The sequence below is a fragment of the Akebia trifoliata genome, chromosome 6 (genome assembly GCF_017979445.1).
Source record: "Akebia trifoliata isolate Shusen 1 chromosome 6, ASM1797944v1, whole genome shotgun sequence".
NCBI lineage: Eukaryota > Viridiplantae > Streptophyta > Magnoliopsida > Ranunculales > Lardizabalaceae > Akebia > Akebia trifoliata.
In genome coordinates, this window is record NC_141380.1 from 8678735 (window position 1) to 8702606 (window position 23872).

General features: G+C 35.1%; 1 long non-coding RNA gene across 2 annotated transcripts; it reads right to left on the reverse strand.

Moving 5' to 3' along the window:
- Nucleotides 1-6464: 6464 nt before the first annotated feature.
- Nucleotides 6465-22749, reverse strand: LOC147400094 (uncharacterized). Of its 2 annotated transcripts, none has more exons than XR_015179182.1 (3): nt 22370-22749; nt 7186-7419; nt 6465-7048 (listed from the first exon to the last, which is right to left on the reverse strand). It is a non-coding gene; the product is annotated as an uncharacterized LOC147400094 (long non-coding RNA). The 2 variants fall into 2 exon arrangements; XR_015179181.1 differs by having other exon boundaries at nt 7165-7419.
- Between the last annotated feature and the right edge of the window lie 1123 nt (nt 22750-23872).

The following is a 23872-nucleotide window of genomic DNA, read 5'->3' on the forward strand; positions in this document are numbered from 1 at the left end:
TAGAGCCTCCTATTCAAACAGATCTTATCAGACAGCCATCCCTCCACCTGTTCTGGCTGATGTACAAGATTTGGTGCCTGTCACGTCCCCCCAAGTTAATGAGGCAGGAGTTGGATTGGAAAATTCCTTACAGGATGAAATTGTTTGCTCCAAGTCTCATTTGCAATTGCACATTTCTACTGCAATGATGGAAAACTTCATGAGGGTGTTACCTGTATGCATGTATCACTTCAAGAACCAATGTGTTGCTGCCGATTTCGCTCGGATTGCATCTAAGTTGAACCTCTAAAGCTAGAGGAAGAAGGAAGATATATGTATATATATATTTTTTTAGATGTCAAGTGCGATATCTCGAGCCTCTGTTTAAAAAAATACTGAATGTTGGAGATTTGAAGGTGTCTCGTTTCAAGATCGCATTAGTCTTAATTGACTCTATGATTAACCTATAGAATTCCTACTTCCACGAGAGCAAGATGTGATCTCCTCTATGATCTCCTCAATGGACCATTCCATTCAACAAAAAAAAAGAGGAGATCATCGCCCCTATTTTGAGATTTATTATATATATAAAAAAAAAGAGTTTCGATCCTTCTTCATAAATGGAACGTCGTCCTCAACTTATGATCCACGGACGTTTCACCCATTTCGGATCGGATTCAAACGAACCCATATGAGTCGTTTGTGGGGAGAGGTCGCAGCCCCTGTTTTGGGCAAAAGAAAATAAAGAAAATTAAAGAAGAAGAAGGAGAAGGAGAAGGGATTACCTACAGGCACGTAGCGCTCAAGAAGTCGACTTGTCGCTGCAAATCCCTTCAAAAAATCAGCACTCCAAGAACTTCACCAAACTGGTTTGATCGGGTTGTGGATGCAAGAATCCTTCCTCAACACGGTTGTGGGTGCAAAGACGTAAAAAAAGGAGGGGAAAGCAAGATATTGAAGAGTCGTTGAGATCCGAGTTTGATCGATTTGGAATCTACAAAGTTCCATGGCTGAAATCTCCCATTGCTAAAATCTGGAACGAAGAGAGCAAAGAGAAGGAGAATTGGGGGTTTTAGTTTGGATACAAGTTCTATCGGCACCCCGGTTTTTTAATTCCTAAGCCTCAGAGGGTTTACACAAAACAGCAAAATCGATAAAAAAAAAAACCAACAAAAAAAATGATAGTAAGCTAAGCTTACTAACTTAGTAAGATGCAAATTATGCTGAAGCCCAACCTAGTCCATTACTACGTCCAAGCCCAAGACTAGTATAATTGTTTTAAGGCCTGATCCATGGCTATTGGGCCTAATAACAACAAAGCATAGAGCTATGAGCCTTAAAAAAAAAAAAAAAAAAAACAGCCCATTGGGCCAGGTTAGTGCGGTAATGTTCCTATACATGATCCAAACACGATTGGCTGAAGAGGCAGTATTCAAGTTCTGTTAAAATAAAGTTGTTGAGAAGTGGCATTGATCCCATGCACACTGGATACACCAAATTCTAATGGGACTTAATTGCTTCCAAGTCTTGTTCCAACTCAACAAGAAAATAAAAGTTTAAGAAAATTGCATTTGAGGTTGATACAGTTTCTTGCCTATGGTACCTACTAATTATGGGCTAACTCAAAGTCATTTGTAAGTTGGGCCTTCTGTGTTTTTCTTAAGACTAAGTCCACCTTACAAAGATAAAAAAAAAAATTCGATGCATTCACCTGACATCCAATACGACTAACGCAAATAAGTTTGCTTGTATTAGTTGTGGTGTATGTAATAGGCTCAAAGAAATCGTTGATTGAAATTAACTTTTCTATTATGGTATAGCCCATGAGGAAAGAAGAAAGAAAAATGTAGTCTTGAATTTGTGGATTTTGAAAGCCAATACCTGGGCCACATTGCATCAAATGGAGTATAAATGAGAAATATCATGATCAATGATTATCGTGCGGCACGATCAATTGTAGTTCGATTTTCATCAACAAGATCGTCACAGTACATACTCATCCTAAATCTTTCAATGACGAAACTAAGAAGGATTCAAAGCCAAACAGCCCAACAACTATTTCTAAGTGCTTTTGATAAAGTATGGATGTTACCTTCTAGAATATGGATGTACCAAACACATGCAGTTAATCTCATAGAAGGTAAGTATATTGGGGCTATACATTTTCACGTAGGTTGCATTGTTCTCAAACATCACTTATCCTTTAATAAAAGATGTCCTACTACAAGGTTCCAAAGACACGTGGCAAATCCTTCTAAACTCGAAGCTTTTACGTGTCAGTCGACATAATCAAGGATACCTCATCCTCAGCCTCGCATTTGATGGTGCATCCTTGAGGGGGCATTTGTAGGCACCAAAATTTTGAGGAGGCCTTTACAAATTTTATAAATAAAAATTCCTAAATTTATTAATGGGCCTCCTATCCAAATTGAGTCTATTAATTGGGAACATGCCTCCTACAAGCTTGGGTTTTGGACTTTTGCAGATAAAGTCCATGACCTAAACAAAATCAAGTGATCCATATTAAATATTGGGCCTTATACCCAAACAAATGAGTTTTGGCCCAATAATGATCCATAGAATCCTTAAAATTGGATTTGGACAAATTTAGCCTTTTAAATAAATCAATTAAACTTCTTTAAGTCGGGGGTATAATTGGAAAGCTAAATTACTTTTAAGTCTATAAATACAATAGCCTCTCTCATGGAGAGGGGATTTGGATCACTTTCTCTCAGAAGACAGAAGCTCTCCCTCTAGAGAAGAAGAAGCTCTCAAGCCCTCCTCCAGAGACAAAAGCAAGGTTCTTCAGAGATCCGGACTCCGACTAAAGAAAAGATCAAGCATAAAGCCCTTCTCCAGAATCCAAGCAACCTTCTTAGCCGATAAAGCGCAAAGCCCGGAGAGAAGAAGATCTACAGAAGCCTCTACAGAAGATCAAGCAGAAAGCAAAGCCACCGTTCAAGCAACCTTCTCAGTCGATAAAGCGCGAAGCACGGAGAGAAGAAAAGCTACATACGTCATCACTATTTTGTATTTGACTGTTAATCAGAGGAAACACTGAGATCTGCATCTACTTTTCATCAAAAAATCAATAAAATCATTTGCGATTATCTTTCACGGATCTCGAGGTAGATCCGTTGAAATTTATTGTCGACAGAGGTGGATGATGATATTTTGGGAAGTAGGTTGTGGTGAGGACATGGGGCAAACACATGAGCATATGTTTGCTTTAAGTGAGTTAGGTGACTTGATTAAGGAAATGAGGTATTAGGGAGTATGAAGATAACTTGTGGAGTGATTTTTTAGAGAAAGTGATGGGATTAGATGATGGTATGTGACATGGTGTAGGGATGGTGATGGTGATGATGAGATTGATTTTGGGGAGATTGTTTGTGGTGAGGACATGTGACAAGATGATTGGGGGGTTTTTTATTTTGATCCATAGGTTTTGAAGCTCAAAAACTTATGGATTTGGACCTTGAGCTTGAATTTTGATAGTTCTGACTAAGGTAGTGGTTAATGGGGATGGACATAATTTTTTAAATGGGTTAATGGTTGGATAAGAGTAGGTTATGATTTGGTTGGTTAAAGATGGAGATTGGATTTATATTTAGTGGGTTTGACAGATTTTTTTAAAAGAAATAATTTTTTAAATGCTCTTATAGGTCTATTAGAGCCTTAAAATTTTTAATCGAAATGGAAAACAACCATTTTAGGGTTTAGATCTTTTTTTTATTTAAAAAATACAATTTTTGAACTTTTTTACATTGGGCAAATCAAATTGTCATCGTGTACTGATTTTCTCCAACATAACCACTCCTTCACTAGGAAGTCATTATTATAACAAGGGGAATTGAGATTTAAAAAAAAGAAAGAAAAAAAATCCAACACTTATGTCTCATGTTTCACATGTCTGACAATGTGATTTGATTTTTCGAAAGCAAAATAATGAAGGGAGATGGTGACATGTTTTAGTTTTTGTTATTTTACAAAAGCAAAGGTAGTCCACGTATTAATGATGTACCTGTGTCACGGTTGTATTATTTCAAAGCGAGGTCGTGCGGTGCAAGGAGGTGTTAATCCACAAGCAAGCCTATAAAAATGATAGTACACCACAAACGTGGCATGCAAACAAGATAACGTGACAACACGAGACAAAGCTAGAGGCAACTTTGTTGATATAATATAGATTACACGGGGTAACATGTTATAAAAGAATAAATGTGTGTTACAATGCAACTGATGATCTATGGCACGCGGAACTTCCACATAGCATGGCGTAAGGGCTCGAGTCAACGTGGGTGTAGGTCAAGGATTAGGAAGCACTAAACACCCTTCTTACAAAGAGTACGCTAAGTCTTTCTTAGATTTTCAGAATGAAACATAAAAAATGTAGGCCGATCATACTCCCTTATTATTAAAATGCCACTAAGCTAATAGATATGCCCTGACACGAGGCTGATATGACTTCATATTGAGCCTTACATAGTGTTACATAAGTACTCCCAGGTGACTCTAGGGCGAACTTACACCTAATTCTAGGTGACAGAATGTATGACCGTCACAGTCTTCCCCATCTATTCTATAGATATCCTCGTCGCATTACCTTGACAAACTCTTTAATCTTCTACTTGAAAGATAGTAGGTTCTCTACACTTTTCTAAGTAACTTCACATTCTAGCATGATCTTCTGTCTGACAAAGTACTCCACGTGCTCTTGCTGTTGGCTTGAAGTATTGTTGACTTGAGGTTTTTGAGAATTTTGTCGACAACACACTCTGGTTAAATAACTGAATTAGAAGGTGTACATATTGGAATGCTGCCCGTATGATCTGTTGGATCTGTGTGATTTGGCTTGAGACCCCTTACATGGAAAACATGGTGAATACTGCGTAACTTATACAATAATCAGAGCTTAGCAAACCTGTACGTCCTTGGACTTTGTCTCTTGTAATCTAAAATAATAGTGTGAGGAGTTAAACAGTGTTGGCCTGTGATAATTTCAAAAGGTCTCTTGTTAGAGAAAACACTCTTCTGAAGGTTGAAATTTGACTGCGTGATATCACAAAGATTCATCCAATTCATATGGTTGGCATTGGCAAGACTCCAACACGAAATTGAATCTCTCCATTTGCTAATATGATTGAAGATGTCCACTAGTTGGAAAGTCAAGTTGAAACCCAAGTGATCTGTACAGTTTGTCCCATAACTTTATTGTGAATCTTGAATCTCTGGCATTGACAATGCTTTTAGGCACACCCCAATACTTGATGAAATTCTGATGAAGTAATTGAGGGACTTCATTTGCAACCTGAACTTGACACTGACTGTATCTTTTTGGTCCGTCGTTATAATGCTCTACACTGATTGAAATAATTTGGCCATCACTATATATAAATTTTCCTATAATACCTGTTCCCTTACTAAAATATGAAAAGGACTCTTTATTGTTAAAAGTCAATAGTAATGCATCAGTATGGAAGGAAAAAAGATCATCAACCGAAGGATTCTCATCAGACCAAGATTGTGGTAGGTGATCGATCGCTTTTCTAGAACATTAAGAATAAAATGATGAAAGCATATGTGTGAAAATGCAATGGTTCATGGATACAGCTCATATGATGTATTCTATTGATGGTAGCGTATATCCTGATCTCTCTATTGCTTAAAGGTTTTTAAATAATTAATTGTAGATTTTTTTTTTTTAAATAAACATTTTTTTCCTAAGCAAGCAAAGGAAATTATATTGATAACAACAGAATTTACAAATGGGATGCTCCCAGTAAGTTTACAGCCGGGATGAGAGGAAGATCTAAATTATCTCCCCTTAAACACTTTTCAGATATTAAAGGGAGTTGATTTTTCAGCAACAAAACAATGGGATGATCTTGTCGCAATTGCAAAACTCTCGCTAGAGCATCTGCGACTGTGTTTCCCTCTTGCCAAACGTGCTGAGTTTCCCACTTTCTTTTTTTCAATGCCGACCTTGTTCTTCTTCAGCCAATGCTCCAGGTTATAAAAAATAAACATAATGATATTATAAAAACTTAATTTGATTGGTGAAAGGAATCATATACTATTAAAGAATGTTTAATTTGGTTTGGTGAGAAATCGGGACCAACGTGTCCTTAGGTGGATGGTCCCTAAACCACTCAATGAAGATCCCTGATTTGGGGATTTGGAAAGCTTGTCCGAGCTGGTGTGAAAATCTGAGCTGGTGGTATAGCTGAGCCAATGTGAAATTCGGGCTTAATATTATTAGGATCGTTGTTGTTTAAAATGATGAAATGTGTGTATGTGGCAGTATTATAGTTGATAGATTACTATAGTGACGGCTAATAGTGGCCGTCGCTATAGCGTATGTTTAAAAAAAAAATAATTAAGTCTTTAGCTACGGTCCCCGACCGTCGCTATAGGATATATTTCTAAAAAAAAATTTTCCTTTTTATTTAAAAATATGATTTTATACATGAACCTCACATTTTGCTGAAATATTGGAAATACCCATGTTTTAAAATTACTTACATACCCTCCTTGACCCCAGCATTGTAAATAGACTAAGGAAAATACCCAACTGCCCTCTTTATTGTTTTCAACCCAGAATTTTTTTACATGCTTCCAAACCCTTTGTACCTTCATATTTAAGACATGCCCCCTTGACCCCGTCTTCTAAATAGACTAAAAGAAAAATACTTAAATGCCCTCATCTTAAATTCATTAAATTTTCTAAAATCTAAAGAACAACATTTCATATGTAGCCATAATCACATTAGCATTCTCCAAGGAAAATATGTCACATATATTCCCCTCCCTCAGACATGCTAAAATCAATACAAGATTATCTAACTAGAATAACATTTGATTTTATTCTATGATTAGAAAAATAAATCCAGTAAAGCTAAAGAATGAGAAACATTATTATGTGGATTAACATATAGAAAATAACAATATATCCATTTCCCTTCACAATTATTAAAGTACACGTATATTTCACCTCAACTTCTGGATCCGCAAAGTGAGCAACAAGCTTCTTGCTCTCCATCCTAAATTGATCTTCATCAATTATCACCTATTAAAACACAAAAAAAATGAAGAAGAAAAAAAAAAACCTGAGTTCTATGAAATGGTAACAAGCAATCGTAAGGGACTGCATTTGTTCATAGTTTTAGAGTTGAGGTAAAATACTTTGGGAACCCGTACAAGAACCTTAAGCATGATACCATCTACAACAATCCATGTAAAAAAGTGTCCAAGATGTGAACTCGATACGATCTGAATTATCTGAGAAATATAAGGCTGAAATTAGGCACTTAGAGTAACCAGTCTACCAAAATGTTAAGGAAATGTTAAGAACTGTATCACCTGTCAGTATGACTTCCTGTCTCAACAGGCAACTCCGAGAGACCATCAGATTGACAAAATCTCTTTAAGTTACCTAAACTGCACAGACCAAAGGTGCAAAGCGAAAGAGATTAGAAGCGAAACTGCTATGTTAGAACTTAGACTAATGATAAACTGACACTCTAAAACCTGACAATCTTTGTCCGCTTTCTAACGTGGCAATACATAGAACCATAGATATTTTCCTTGTGTATCTCGAAGAAAAAGATCTATGGTTCTATGCACTCCTACGTCAAGGAGCATACAAGACAACTTGGTATCAAGCATTGACAATAAAGATATAATTGCTAATGCAACCAGATGAATTTGTTTTTGATAATTCAAAGATCTCTATTAATAGTATGATCTAAGTGACCATGAAGCAAAGTAGAAACAAGGGTAAAAGGATAGAACAGTGGACATGGAAATATTTTCCGCACTTCTATAAGAAAAAACCACTTCCACCAATATCTAAGGCATACAGTTCAAATAGTACTAATTAAAACCCAAAATCCAGTGGGCTTTTTGCAACCTTTTGTATTTAATGATTTCTTATAAAAAGAATAATTTCTAAAAATTGGTTGGTATGTTCCATCCTACATCTGCTACTTTTTAAATTATTAATCTCGTTTGCCTGGCAAAAATAAAATTTAAAATAAAACAGTGGTTGTTCAACACTCTTCCCATCTATAAATCTACTTATATGTAGTAAGTTATTGGATGGCATTATGGTTTATGGAAATGTCTTCTTTTACTTCTCATCCATTTCTTTCCAGATTTTATACAAAAATGAACTTCTGATTTTAGTATAACTACAATGATACACAATTAATACAGGGAAAAGACAAGATTGCACAACAAAGAAATAGGAATTAGAAGGGTAAAATAAAGTTTATAGGACATACTGTCTATAGCCAATTGCTCAAGTTGCAAAATTCGAATTTGGAAGAAGACCCATATCAAGAAGTCGTGTGGCCTCGCATAGAAGTCCTTCATGTCCTATATTTAAAAACTGCTTTTACCTTAATGTATTACACATAATTCAAATACTATAATTTGAAATTATTGAGCTTAGTCCCACATCGGACACAAAAAATCTTATAAGACCTTAACTGGGACAAGTTCACTCAACCTAATCCAGCTAGTTTTAAACTGTATTCTATACCTACAATTCCAACTAGGACAACAACCAACAAAACAGGAGGAACCTCCAAAAAAAACTAAACAATCTCCAATTGCAAGTGTAAACTTAAATTTTTGGCAATGAACAATCCTAAATCCAATCAATTTAATTCTTTCATGCAGTTTTAGATTTTACTATCATGAAACACAATGAAAAGACACACAACAAAACATGGAACCAACTTAGATACAATGAAAAGACACAATGAACGAGTTTGAGATTTTATCCCATTTTACTTAATTTCAAAAATTCAGTCAATTTCTGCAATGTTAATCGAAATATAAAACCAGATATATATATATATACACACACCAGCACAGACTTTACCACCTCACTAAGGAACCAACTTAGATATTTTGAACATTTAAACTAGTATTTTGACTCTCAAAAGTGTCCATATTTAGATACATACTTCTTTAATATATACATGTGGTATTAAATTTCAACATATTTGTTATGAACTATACCAAAATACATCTACCCACAGGGACCGAAAAGGCACATCACTAAAATATTTCTAACTCCACATCATACTGACTAATTTTATTATTTAAAAACAAGGAAATATCTATTATGGAACTAATTACATAAATAGCTGACACAAGAGGACCCAAGTTGAAATTAGACTTTCCTACTTCATAAAGTTGAAACCTCTTCTCACAAAATGGCATTGCTTAATATGTTTTTAAGAATGAATAATCACTTAACATAAGGAAAAAAAATGCTAAATGGTTGTTGATAAGAAAGGATAAAATACCAAATTATGAATAATTTGTATACCACCATAGGGAAGAAATAATAAATGAATATAAGAATTTTAAATTATAATAAATATAAATTTAATGGTCATATAGTTAATGATGAATATCAATATAGAGATCTTGACAAGTGCTACTTGAAGGATCCATTTTTATTGCAAGCCAATTTATGGAAGTTATGTGCTTTTGAAAACTTTGAGATGCTAATTCAGTTTTAAAAGGAGAGAAAAAAAAAACACTCTACATGCTATATCTTATTAAAAGAGTGCAATAAATTGTGAATGAAGTTGCTCAAATGGTTCATCGGACACTTTTTTATGTAAATAAAACTAGCATCAGCATTTAGATTCATTGGAGTATATATATATATATATGGGAAATGTTCAGCAACAAACATTTTGACAAACATTTTGGCAAACATTTTCAAAATATGGGTTAGAGGTTTTGGAATGGGCTGATTTTTGGTGAGGATGATCTCTACGGTGAGGAGATCATCATCTCAGCCCATTCCAAAACCTCTTACCCATCAAAAATGGCTTACAAAAAATGGACGGTCCATGATTTCCCAACATGGGGTTAGAAGTTTTGGAATGGGCTGATTTTTGATGAGGATGATCTCCTCACCATAGAGATCATGCTCATCAAAAATCAGCCCATTCCAAATTAACCCATGTTTTGAAAATGTTTTGCCAAAATGTTGCCAAAATGTTTGTTGCTGAAAGGGACCCTATATATATATATATATTCCATTTCCTAACGTAAAGGGGTAATTTCAATTCCCATCATGTAGGTTTTTATATCATTTTCAAATTTTTATTATGTTTTCTTCGTACAAAATCCATCCTAAATTTACTCACTAGACTTCATAATGGATTGGCTTATATCCATCATTTGATTGATCATTCGACTAAGGAAGGCACTAATCATGTCACTGAAAAAAAATTAAAATACTAAATCCAAAACAAATCAGAATTCACAAAAAGGGAAAAAAAAGAGTAAAAAGTAAATACAAGGCAATATCTCAAATTCTTATTTGAAGAAAAAAACACTTACTCCGTGGACAATGGAAACTCTTCAGGCACAGAACAACTCTACTTCTAGATTAGTAGAAAGTCAAGATCATGTCAGCATTACCACATCAAGTTACATGTGTTTTAGTGTAACAAAGAACTGGATTGAAGTAGTTTTTCAGAAACATTTATCATCATCTAAAAAAATCATGATGCAATTCCAACAAAGCAAAAAAAAAACAAAAAAAAAAACAAAAAACAAAAAACAAAAGACAAACAAAAGGAGTGAGACAAAAAGATATTTGTAACTTACAAGTTGTTGCCTAGTGAACTTCCTGAAAGCGCCCTCAATCCGCGGGGTGCGCGGATCCGTTTTTGACCCTTGAGGTTTGGGAGTCGCCACCTAGTTATTATGGTCTAGGAATCAAACTGACTCTAAAACGGATAATGAACTAATCTACTACAGAAAATCTAAATCCCGGGATCATGTTACGGGGTTGGAAGGTGTTAGGCACCAACCCTGCCCGGCCAATGCCGGTCTCTACTTATCCCAAATAAATCTACATCGCTAATGACAAACCTAGATTAAAAAATAATGAAAAATCTTACCTTCGATCTGCCAAAGTGCTATTCCCTCAGATCTGGTGAAAACGACTCCTTGTACCATATTCCTTACTTCGTTCTATCTCCGGATCTGATTTCTGATCTCCGAGGTAAGGTATCTCCTTCTTGGATCTGGGTGCTTCGAATTTGTTGTAGATTTTTGGGGTGTTTTTGAGAGGTTCCTAGGTGTTTTTCAGGCTGAAATAGAAGTAGGGGTGTTAGGTAAGGAGTTGGGGCTCCAAAATTAGGGTTTTGGAGAGGTTGTGGAGGCTTCTTCACCTACTTTTCCTAGGATTTTTTCTTTTATACGAAAATAGGGTGTGGAGGCTCCTATTTATAAAGTTTTTTAGGAGAATTAGGGTTTGATTATGATTTCTTTTTAGGGTTTCAATTAGGGTTTAGACTTTGGTCTCATGAGATGGACTTAGTCTTTAGGGTTTTGACTTAGGATTTTAACTTTAATCTTATGAGATTGACTTGATTAGTTTAGATTAGGGTTTTGATTTAGGGTTTTGACTTTAATCTTATGAGATTGACTTGATTAGTTTAGATTAGGATTTTGATTTAGGGTTTTGACTTTAATACTTTGACTTTAGTTTTTCTTGGTTGGCTTTTAATATCTTGACTTTAGTCTTATTTGATTGACTTTAATATCTTGACTTTAGTCTTACTAGATTGACTTTAAATTTTTGGAGAACCCCCCTCTATTATATCTTTAATTCTTTTGACCCCCAAATGGAAGGGTCCTTAAAGAAATATCTTGCGAACCATCAATAATTTTGCCTGAAAGCCTGATTGATCGATTTTTTTTGTTCAAATTTTAAAATTAATTTTATTAATGTTTCACTTTACGTTATTTAATTATTTATTTATTAATTTCGAAATTTTTAATTGTGAAATTACCATTTTGCCCTCAGAGAGGATTTTTTACGTTTTAAGTCGTTTTTCCATGTTCCAGGATGTTTTGGAATCAGTATTTCGTAAGGAATCCAATGAGAATGTTGGTTTTTATCATTTATGAAGTTTTTATATGAAATGGTCGTGAACTTTATGAGGGGTATTTTCATAATTTTGTCAAATTTTGTGAAAATTGGCAAAGTGGTTTACTTGATTTCGATTTGTTGTTTTTTGTGTTTGAGTGGATTTTCCTAAGCGTAATGCAGGCTCTAGGGTTGTTTTGATGTTAGGGGTATTTTGATAATTTGATCATTTTTAGTGATTTTTATCGTGAAGCTTCTTTTTGGGTCCACAAGATGATGATTTCTATGTTTCTGGAGTCATATTTTTCTAGCGTAGCGTGATTTCTAAGGTTTTGTCAGTTCGAGATACCTCATCCGGATTTCTTAAACACATCTGGTAACAAAATAAAGCATTGGAATAAACATCTATCATTGGGAACCTTTGAGATAGGGTTGACGACTTGATTAATCAGGCGGATGCAAAAATGGGGTGTCTATAAATGCCCTTCTTTGGCAGAGGGTTGAAGCAAACTAGATAGGAAATCTATTTTGGTAGATAGTGTGATATCTGAATGCCAAAGCTAGTGACAGTTCATTTTGTAGCCTGATTTAGCAATTCGTCGGGGTGTTCGGATCCTTGAGTGTAAAACTCTCCCCAAACTAGAAAAATGTCAGGTCCTTGAGCGCGAGCTTTCACTGGCAGTACCAGATCCTTGAATTTTAGAAAATTCTCCTTGACTGATGTAACAACTGTGCAAGTGTGTGGACTCAAAATCTGAGATAGGTTTCAAAGAGTTTGAGTTGGAAATGAGTCAAATCTGAGCATGAAGTAAATATAAACTGAGCATACTTCCAAGAAAACCCTTGGCGGCATCTAAGCATAATTCCGAGAAAACCCTTGGCGGCATCTGAGCATAGTTCCGAGAAAACCCTCGGTGGTAACTGAGCATAATTCCAAGAAAACCCTTGGCGGTATCTAAGCATAGTTCCGAGAAAACCCTCGGTGGCATCTGAGCATAGTTCCGAGAAAACCCTCGGCGGCATCTGAGCATAATTCAAAGAAAACCCTTGGCGGTATCTGAGCATAGTTCCGAGAAAACCCTTTGCGGCATCTGAGCATAATTCCAAGAAAACCCTTGGCGGCATCTGAGCATAGTTCCGAAAAAACCCTCGGCGGCATCTAAGCATAATTCCTAGAAAACCCTCGGCGACATCTGAGCATAATTCCAAGAAAACCTTTGGCGGCATCTGAGCATAGTTCCGAGAAAACCCTCGGCGGTATCTGAGCATAGTTCCGAGAAAACCCTCGGCGGCATCTGAGCATAGTTCCGAGAAAATCCTTGGCGGCATCTGAGCATAATTCCAAGAAAATCTTTGGCGGCATCTGAGCATAGTTCCAAGAAAATCATCGGCGGCATCTGAGCAAAATTCCAAGAAAACCCTTGGCGGCATCTGGCTGAGTAAAACTTAGAATGAAGGAATCAATCTGGGAAAAAACGATTGAAAATGAATCTGGAAAAGATGGGTTAAATCTGGGAACGAACAGTTTTGGACCAGAATGAATGCCCTATCTCCTATGTGAGATCCAAAATGCATTTGTTTGAACTTCAAGGTTTTATCCAAAAGTTTTAAAAACCTGAGTTTAAATCTCAAGAGTTTTTCGAAAAACTGTTATCAAAAAGGTAACCTTAAGTTTGGAGTTCTCATTATCTTTTAGGATTAACATTGGTCCAAAATAAAATGCCTCTAGCTTGACAATAAACATGGCATTTGAAAATAATTGAATACATTGTGTAAAAAATTAAAATAATGCCCCTAGTATAAGGGGGAAAAATTACATATTTAGAGGAAAAAGAAAAATGCCCCTTGTATGAAGGTTTGAAATATTGATTACCACAAGCGCAATAAAGATCCAACTTTTAATTTTGATTAATTTTATTGAAGGTTTTGAGTCAGGCTCACGAGAACAAAATTATTTCCCTTTTGAGACTCATCATAGAATTCATTCTTCTCTCCCTTGGTTCACTTGGGGAAGTAAGAATTTTCAGATCGATCGTAGACAAGATACTTGTGGCTTCTGAATCTATGCTTGGTTTAAGCTGAATATTGAATTTGATTATCCAGACTTCTGATGTTTTCGCTCGGACCGCTCTCAGCTTGGGATTTTCTTCTTTTTTTCTTTGTTGCTCTAACTTTTGCCTAGATCACCTTTTCAGGTTTTCAATCTAGCGAGCTTGCTCTAGCTTTTGCCTAGATCGCCTTTTCAGGTTTTCGATCTAATGACCTTTTTCTTTTTTCTTGGCTCTGATTGTTGCCAAAGTTGTCCTTTCAGATTTTCAACCTTGCGAGTTTGCCTTAATTTTTGCCATAGTCGTCCTTTTCGGATTTTCAACTTAGCAGGTTTTATTATTTTTTATCTTTTTCTTCTCCTCTGAAGTTCTAGAATTACTATCTGATCATGCTTTGCTACCATCCTTGAATTTTTCACACGGTACTTAGGAGGACTTTCATGGGTAAGCTTAAGACTGGGTATAAAAAGAAAAAGATTTTGAGGCTCAAAAACCCGAATGCCCCTTGTGTGGCATTTTTTATTTTGCTTTGAATTTTCTTTCCCATTTTGAAGATATTTCTTTTTCTTTTCTTTTTAAATTTTTTCTTTATCGGGGGAATCTATTTTTTTTTTTTTGATGTGGTCGGGACTGAAGTAACTTCTCAGGTTGCCTACGTACCCCAAATTTTTTGGGATCAGACCAAAACGTAGTTCGAATATTTTTCCCTCCCCTAGATTTGGTGATCAGGCTGAGAAAGAAAAATGCATCATTTTTTTTGAAAATGCTGCAAGTGGTTGAGAACAAAGATATTGAACTGGGTAGTAGGAAAATTGATTCGATCAAAGATGACCTCCTTAAGTGTAGTACCGTTTGATCTGGTCAAAGTTGGTTGGTTCTGGTAATTCGATTTCATCATGATCTTGAAGTCTGACAGTTTTTTTTTCGGGTAATATTTCATTGACGATGAATAGATCCCCCCAATTTGGTTTGAACTTCCCTTTAGGGTCAAAGATAGGTGCTCGATTCTCTTTGAGTACTAAATCCCTGACTTCTAAGTGACGGGCCTTGATCTTTTTGTCAAACGCACGGGCAACTCTTTTTTGATAAGTTGGCATGTGATACAAAGTTCTTAATCATTTTTCTTTGATCAAACTTAATTCTTCATACCGTTGACGAACCCAATTTGCTTCTGACAATTGACTTTCCTTGAAAGTCTTGAGATACGAGATTTACATTTCAACTGGTAAGATTGCTTCCATGCCATACACTAAAGAGTAGGGAGTAGCTCCAGTAGAGGATTGAATTGAAGTTCGATATGTCCATAACGTGAATGATAATTTTTCTGATCAATCTCGATGCGATTGACACATTTTCCTGATGATAGTCTTGAGACTCTTACTAACTATTTCAACCGTTCCATTGATCTGAGGACGGTAGAGAGATAATGTGATGTCGAATCTCGAACTTTGAACATAGAGTGATAACCTAAGCTTTGATATACGACCCATTATCAGAGATCAATACCGCTTCAACTGTTTCATTAATCTGATAATGGTAATCTATTCTGAGAGCTCTACCATGTTGAGAAGTCTAGTACTGATACATTTTGTAAGATCTTCTTTGATTTCATTTTATCAATTCAATATCTAATCCGTGTCAGACAACACCAAGCTTGCACCTAACATATCCTCATAGGCCCACGTGAACAAGTCTTTTGAAATTTCTGAGAAAATTCATTATCCCCTTGTGTTCCTTTAGAGATAGGATGGTTTCTATTTGAATCTCTTTAGGAATTTATTTCTGTTCCGAGGTCAATGACCTTTGCTTTCTTGAGCCCGACTCTTATCTTCTTGTTCAAGAGAAAAATATATCCTTGAAGCTAGATTATTAGTTAATTCGTTAATGCGCTCGAGGTATTCAAAAATTTTCTTTATCCAATCAAATTCAGAAGGGACGACAGACACCTCTATAGACTTGACAAATTAACTTGACTCAGTAGAAAAAGAGTAGACTCGATCTAAAGAAAATATGACATTGAAATATTGGACTCGAGCTAACTCAAATAACTCATGAAAACTCAATGCAACTACCCACAACAGGCTTGATTAGGACTGCGGACTGAGACATTGCTTACAACCAACAGGATTGAGGCACGGTGATCTTCAGGGAACAACTGTGCGATATTGAAAAATTCTGAGGTTATTTTTAACTGTTGACTTGGTACTGACGTTTGTTCTAACTGATCGGACTTACAACCCTAGTTAGACGATGGACGATTGAACTTTTAAGTATAATGATAACCTAGTAACCTCTTTGAAGGTGAATTTAACCAATTTCAGTGTCACCCCCTTGATAACATTTTAAATGAACCCTGAGATTTTATTGAATTTTGTGCACCAATTCATTAAAGAATTCATCCATTCAATGATTATTCAGAAGAAAATTAATTTTATTGCACTTTTGAAAATAATGTTTTTATTGAATAACGATTTTCACAATTCTGATTATTTTTTGCAATCATTTTCTTTTTAGAAAAACATATTTTGATAATTTTACAAGGTCCATGCAAAAAATAGATTTTTGATAAAAAAACATATTTCAAAAATTTTCCATATAAATCATTTTTCCTTCATTTTCTTTTCTTTTGGAAAACATTTTCTTTTGGAAAATATTTTTTCTCTGAAAAATAGTTTTTTATTTGGAAAGCATTTTCTCTGAAAAATAGTTTTTTATTTGGAAAACATTTTCTCTTGGAAAATCTTGTTCTTATGGAAAATATTTTCTGAAAAATACTTTTTCTTAGAAAACATTATTTTCTAGAGAATAACACTTTTTCTGGAAAACACTTATTTTGGAAAACACTTTTTCTAGAAAATACTTTTCCTTCGTAAACCATTTTTCTTCTTTGAAAATTTGATTTCTATTTCGATTTAAATGGCCCGGCCCATAATGATTGTTAGATCGAGGTGGACTGGGTCATTATTGTAAAAGAATGGATTCTTTATTGGGTTGGTGCACCCATTTTAATTTTCAAAAACAAATTTTTGATCCTTGAGGACAATCATACACTTTGATCTCATCATTCACATCATTCACATACATTCATCAATCAAAATGTTTCATTCAATAAACAACCCGGGAACACCCACGATAAGTTTGAGTCGTGACCTACAGGGAAGGTTTCTAAACTCTAAGCTTACTACGTGCAATGCATTTTTATCTGGCCACTCTTGCCCAAGCAAACCTATATACCTCTCGATACGTGGTTACTTGGTTCGATATACCGTATAGGTGATAATCTAAAACCTCAACTCACTTCTGTGAAGCCAAAAACAGCCAGTTTGATCTCCAGCTGGGAGGTGGCGCACAATGCTGAGCAAGGGCCCACTTAAATACCTCTCGTTTAGAATAGACGTAATCTATCATCCTCGTACAGTAGGGTACAGCGGGGCAAGATTTCGCTTAGGCACCGGTTTTGACCAAGAAGTGCAATTGATATACTCATATTATCTTTTATACCTACGGGTACGAGTCAAGAGTTGTAACTTTCATAAATGGTTTGGCATCCCACGAGGGGACCGACCACGTACTAGTACTACGTTGGCAATCGGGACGTGCGACTGTGTGGCTCACAATAGGTCAAAGGCTCAGGTCACTCCAGCCTGGGTGCATCAATATACCTCTCAGAATCACCTGATCAGACGGTATTAATGCCCCAGTTTGATATATCCTAAGGTACGTGACTGGAGTTGTGGTTTTCATGAATGACGTCGCATCTCCGAAGAGACCGAGCCACGCACTAATGCCACGTTGACTATATGGGACGTGTAAGTGAGTAAAGCAGTAAACGTGCATGTGGTGTGTGCAAAACAGGGTGGGGTGTGCCCGGGGCCCTTTTCAAACAAATGGGCTCATGGGCCAAATCAAACCATCACAATTAATCTCATATTAATACTAATCAAAGTGTACAAAACTCCTCATGATCAAAATCAAAGCAAGTACATCAAAACATATCTAGAGAGATTATATCACGTTAGATGGGCCTAAATCATAGCATAAGAATAATCAATCAGATGGCAATAATTTTTTCAAAGAAGAATGAACCAACCAAAATAAATAAATAAATTTATTTTTAAGATTCAATCAAAGATCACTTTGGGTGGCCCTAAACAGATCGAGATTCTCAAAGAATATTAAATTGAAGATATAATGATAGATGTTGAGATAAGGAGTGATGAATTTTTTATTTTTTTTTATTTTTTTATTTTTTATTTTTTTATTTTTTTAAAACAAATTAATTTTTACTTTGCCAAGCAACACAAAGAAAACCTTTTTTTTTTTTTTTAAGAAATTGATTTTAAAAATAAAAAAAATTAATTAAAAAAAATTATTACTAACCAAAAAACTAAAAATACAGTCCTCTAAAAAGATTCTATTGCCACCTCAACTTGTTTGGGATCAAGTAAAGAATTAACAAATATCCAAATTTGACGTGCTCTAAAAAAATTGGTGTGACAATAGAAAATTTTCTCTCATTCTCTCATTCTTTCTCAATTAACACCTAAGAGACTCATTCGTGTTCGCAATCTTGCACAGCTTGTTAATTACAACACAAAAGATGGGTACATCGATCGGGTACTCGTTATTCACTATTTTGTTAAACAACTCCATCATCTGTTCTAATTCATTCTCCATACAGAGTCCCTTAAGAAAAGCGCTGAAGGTGATCTGATCTGGTTCAAACCCATGCTTTAAAACGTTTCCAAAGAAAGAAAAATCGAAATCCACACGACCAATCTGTAGTAATAGTTGATCAAGAGATGATTTCCCTTTATTTATTTATATTTTTTTTCATGGTTGCTGCTAGCCACACAACTCACACATTCAATACTCACAACTTAATATCTTTTCTTTATGTTGCTGTCAGCAACACACCTTTTTTTTTGTTTTTATTTTTTTAAAAAAAGTACCTATTTTAAAATTGGTTGATTGGAATAGATCAGATTTGAGGGAAGCCAAACTCATCCATCAGATGATCATTAGGTGAGAAAATCACCACGTGCGGCAATTGATGTTTTCCTTCTGAAGCTTCTTCTCAAAGTTACCAAAAACTGTAAGAGAGGATGCAACAATTCTTCTTCTTGAGGGCATGCTGGAAATTTCATCAAACCAATTCCAACCATCAAAAGACCATAACATCCTAGAGAGACCACAAGATAGATTGGTAGCAACCAGGCATGGCTACGTGAAACTAGAGATATCTCCAAGAGACTAATCCAAAAGGTAGAGATGGCCACAAACAGCGACAAAATCTTTATGATCTGCTTCATCCAACCTTACAATGAGATGATACCCTCTAATTCTTTTCTTTAAATATGTTGATGTAACTGTTTTTATTTCACCGTTAATCCGTAATACTCATTCTCGCGAGATCAAAGAGCTATAGATACACAGAAACGACGAGAAGCAGAGAGGAGAGAGAGAGAAAGAGAGAGAGAAAAAACGTGTTCTGTTTGCTGATTTTTTCGTTTTTGAAAAGATGGAGAAGAAGATACAAACAGCAAAACGTGTTTTCTTCTAATGGCACATCACATAATTTTTTATTTTTTTTTATATAATTTTTTCCTAATTTTTTTTCTTGAAATCCTCTCCTCATCACAAACAACATTAAAAAAAGCATTTTTTTCGTTTCTTAGTGCATCACTCACAAATAATTTTTTTTTCACAATTCGCCGCCTATGCCTAGTAACATGCCAAAAAATCATCCAAAATTATTTTTTTTCTTTTTAAAAAAAAATATCATAACTCTCATCCCAACCACCATCATTCCATCCTCAATTTATGTCAATTTGAATCTTTCATTATTTAGGGTCATCCCAAAATGACCCCAGATTGAATCAAAAAGAAAAATTATATGCCAAATCCGAAATATCCAAAATTGAACCAAAGGGTATTAATAAAGGATAATACAAAAAAAGAAATAATAATCCAAATAAACAATGAGTCAACACCGATTATTTTAGACCATTACCTTCTTGAAATCCTACATGATTTTAAGGTCATTTTGAATAACCCTTCGATGATCCATAAAAAAAGTGTCAAAATAAAATATTCAACATCCAAACCAGTGCTCAATAATTGAACAAAAAAAAAATAAAAAAAAAATAAACAACTAAACAAATAACTAAAAATAAAATAATTTAAAAAAAATTAGGTCTTACTGGCAATGTTTCCCATACTTGGGGTTTTTCAAGTCTGATCCTCAAATGTCCCCAGTGGAGTCGCCACTAAAAGCGCCCTCGATCCGCGGGGTGCGCGGATCCGCTTTTAACCCTTGAGGTTTGGGAATCGCCACCTAGTTATTATGGTCTAGGAACCAAACTGACTCTAAAACGGATAATGAATTAATCTACTATAGAAAATCTGAATCCGGGGATCATGTTACAGGATTGCAAGGTGTTAGGCACCAACCCGGCCTGGCCAATGCCGGTCTCTACTTATCCCAAATAAATCTACATCGCTAATGACAAACCTAGATTAAAAAATAATGAAAAATCTTACCTTCGATCTGTCAAAGTGATATTCCCTCAGATCTGGTGAAAACGGCTCCTTGTACCATATTCCTTACTTCGTTCTATTTCCGGATCTGATTTCTGATCTCCGAGATAAGGTATCTCCTTCTTGGATCTAGGTGCTTCGAATTTGTTATGGATTTTTGAGGTGTTTTTGAGAGGTTCTTAGGTATTTTTCAGGCTGAAATCGAAGTAGGGGTGTTAAGTAAGGAGTTGGGACTCCAAAATTAGGGTTTTAGAGAGGTTGTGGAGGCTTCTTCACCTACTTTTCTTAGGGTTTTTTCTTTTATACGAAAATAGGGTGTGGAGGCTCCTATTTATAAAGTTTTTTAGGAGAATTAGAGTATGATTATGATTTCTTTTTAGGGTTTCAATTAGGGTTTAGACTTTGGTCTCATGAGATGGACTTAGTCTTTAGGGTTTTGACTTTAATCTTATGAGATTGACTTGATTAGCTTAGATTAAGATTTTTATTTAGGGTTTTGACTTTAGTCTTATGAGATTGACTTGATTAGTTTAGATTAGGGTTTTGATTTAGGGTTTTGACTTTAATACTTTGACTTTAGTTTTTCTTGGTTGGCTTTTAATATCTTGACTTTAGTCTTATTTGATTGACTTTAATATCTTGGCTTTAGTCTTATTTGATTGACTTTAAATTTTTGGAGAACCCCCCTCTATTATATCTTTAATTCTTTTGACCCCCAAATGGAAGGGTCCTTAAAGAAATATCTTGCGAACCATCAACAATTTTGCCTGAAAGCCTGATTGATCGATTTTTCTTATTCAAATTTTAAAATTAATTTTATTAATGTTTCACTTTACGTTATTTAATTATTTATTTATTAATTTCGAAAATTTTAATAATGAAATTACCATTTTGCCATCGGAGAGGATTTTTGTCGTTTTAAGTCGTTTTTCCATGTTCTAGGATATTTTGGAATCAATTTTTCATAAGGAAATCAATGGGAATGTTGGTTTTTGTTATTTATGAAGTTTTTTGTATGAAATGGTAATGAACTTTATGAGGGGTATTTTCGTAATTTTGTCAAATTTTGTGAAAATTGGCAAAGTGGTTTACTTGATTTCGATTTGTTATTTTATGTGTTTGAGTGGGTTTTCCTAAGCGTAATGCAGGCTCTAGGGTTGTTTTGATGTTAGGGGTATTTTGGTAATTTGGTCATTTTTAGTGATTTTTATCGTGAAGCTTCTTTTTGGGTCCGCAAGATGATGATTTCTATGTTTCTGGAGTCGTATTTTCCTAGCGTAGCGTGGTTTCTAAGGTTTTTTCAGTTCGAGATACCTCATCCGGATTTCTGAAACACATCTGGTAACAAAATAAAGCATTGGAATAAACATCCATCATTGGGAACCTTTGCGATCGGGTTGACGACTTGATTAATCAGACAGATGTAAAAATGGGGTGTCTACACTTCCAAACAAGTTTCTGAAGAAAATTGTGTAGAAAAATGTTGTGTTAAAATAAGAAAGTTAACCAAATGAAGCTAGGAACTAGAAAGAAGCCAAAATGTAACAAATGAGTATGATAAGGCATATTTACATATCATATAAGTGATTTGGTTTGGGCCTTTTCAATTAAACACACGACACAAACTTAATGCTCCCAAACCAACCAAATATAAAATCACTCAAGGAAACACACAATCTACACCATACTATAGAATTTAAGAGGTGCAGATACTAGAAACCGAGTGAAAAAAAACATTAGCTTCACTTCACAATATTAATGTGGACAGAAATCAGTCCTTATATATGAGATTTCTATAGTTGGTTTGCCTAAAATAAATGAGATTGAGCCTTCACTACTAAACTGCAAGGGTAAGATGAAAGTTAAGCATTATGGAAGAGGAACTCACATTCCTTCTCCTTTCTTCAATATCCAATCAGGAACAGGTCCAATCAGCCAGTCAGGTACCTAAGCCATCTCATTAGTTCTGTTTGATTGCAAACTTTTTGTTACATACTAGCATACTAATCAGATCACTTACATGAAATCTATCTTTGACAGACTATCAAAGCTACTCAGAATTTGTCCTGCTAGCTTGTTAAAGCTAAGATCTCTATGAAAAACATATCATCACAAAACATTTAAGGAAAAGTTTGCAGCCCAAATGTACATGTTCAACAACATTGTTTGGTAGTACTCTATATAAGCATTCAACTCACAGGCTAGTCATGTTTAACAAGTTACTTACTTAGAGGTGGAAAGACATTTCTTATGCCATTTACGTCACTAATCCTCCTACATAAAGAAATTCAACCAAGAATTAACTACTACAATGAATTGTTTAGTCAAAGACCACCAAAAAACATTTACAAAACAATTAAGAGAACATGATATAAAGAAGGATTACTCACAACCTATATAATTTGGTCAAAAGAGAAATGCCAGAAGGAATGGGATCTTCCAACCCACTTGCATGTAATACTCTGCCAACAATGAAATTCCAACAAGATGATTGAAAAGTTATTGGAATAAGGAATTTCTAACATTTGGAGGCACTCAAAAATTCAGAAGGATTGAAACTCTTACAAATGTTCAAGCTTTGTCCAGTTCTGTATAAAATCGGGTATCTTTCCAGTAAAATGGAAAAAATTACAGATTCTAGGGTTTCAGAGAGAATGAGATCCCTCTACAGCCCCATTTTCTTCTTCTTCTGGTGAAACAAAGATCAGAAGCCAGCTTTACAATCGAATACGAAAGACGAGTAGGGTTTTGTGAGAATAGGAGAAGCACAACTTTGAAATCGATGGTTGGAGAAATTGATGGTCAGAGATTGATTTACAGTCGAATATTTAGGGAAATCGGAGATGAGAGATCAATTTACAATTGAAGATTAAGAGAAATAGAAGACGAGAGATCAATTTCCAATTGAAGATTAAGACAAATCGAAGGGGAGAGATCGATTTACGATAAATTTTTTAGAGAAATCGAAGGTTTCTTTTCAATTGTTCTGTCTTCGTTCGACCACGAGACCAAGTTTTGATTCCGAAACCTTCGTAAAAAAAAGAGGAGACCAAGTTTTGATTCCATAAAAAACTGATATTAGAGGAGACGATTTACAGAGTAAGAGCCGAGAGAGAGTGAGAGCCGAGAGAGAGAGAGGAAGATCCCTTCTTCCTTACTCTTAGAGTACCTCTAGAAAACACGAAGACGGATACAACGAGGGTTTGAATGCGACCGTCGCTGCAAGTCGTTGCTATAGAAGTAATTTCCTGTAGTGATTTCATATTATACTTTAACATGTTTATGTTGTTTTATTATTCATTTTCTATGAGATGGATAAAAATCCTATGGAGCTTTCCGCTCATAGTTTTTTTTTTATATATGAGCATTGGTGGACTTGGAAGACCAATTG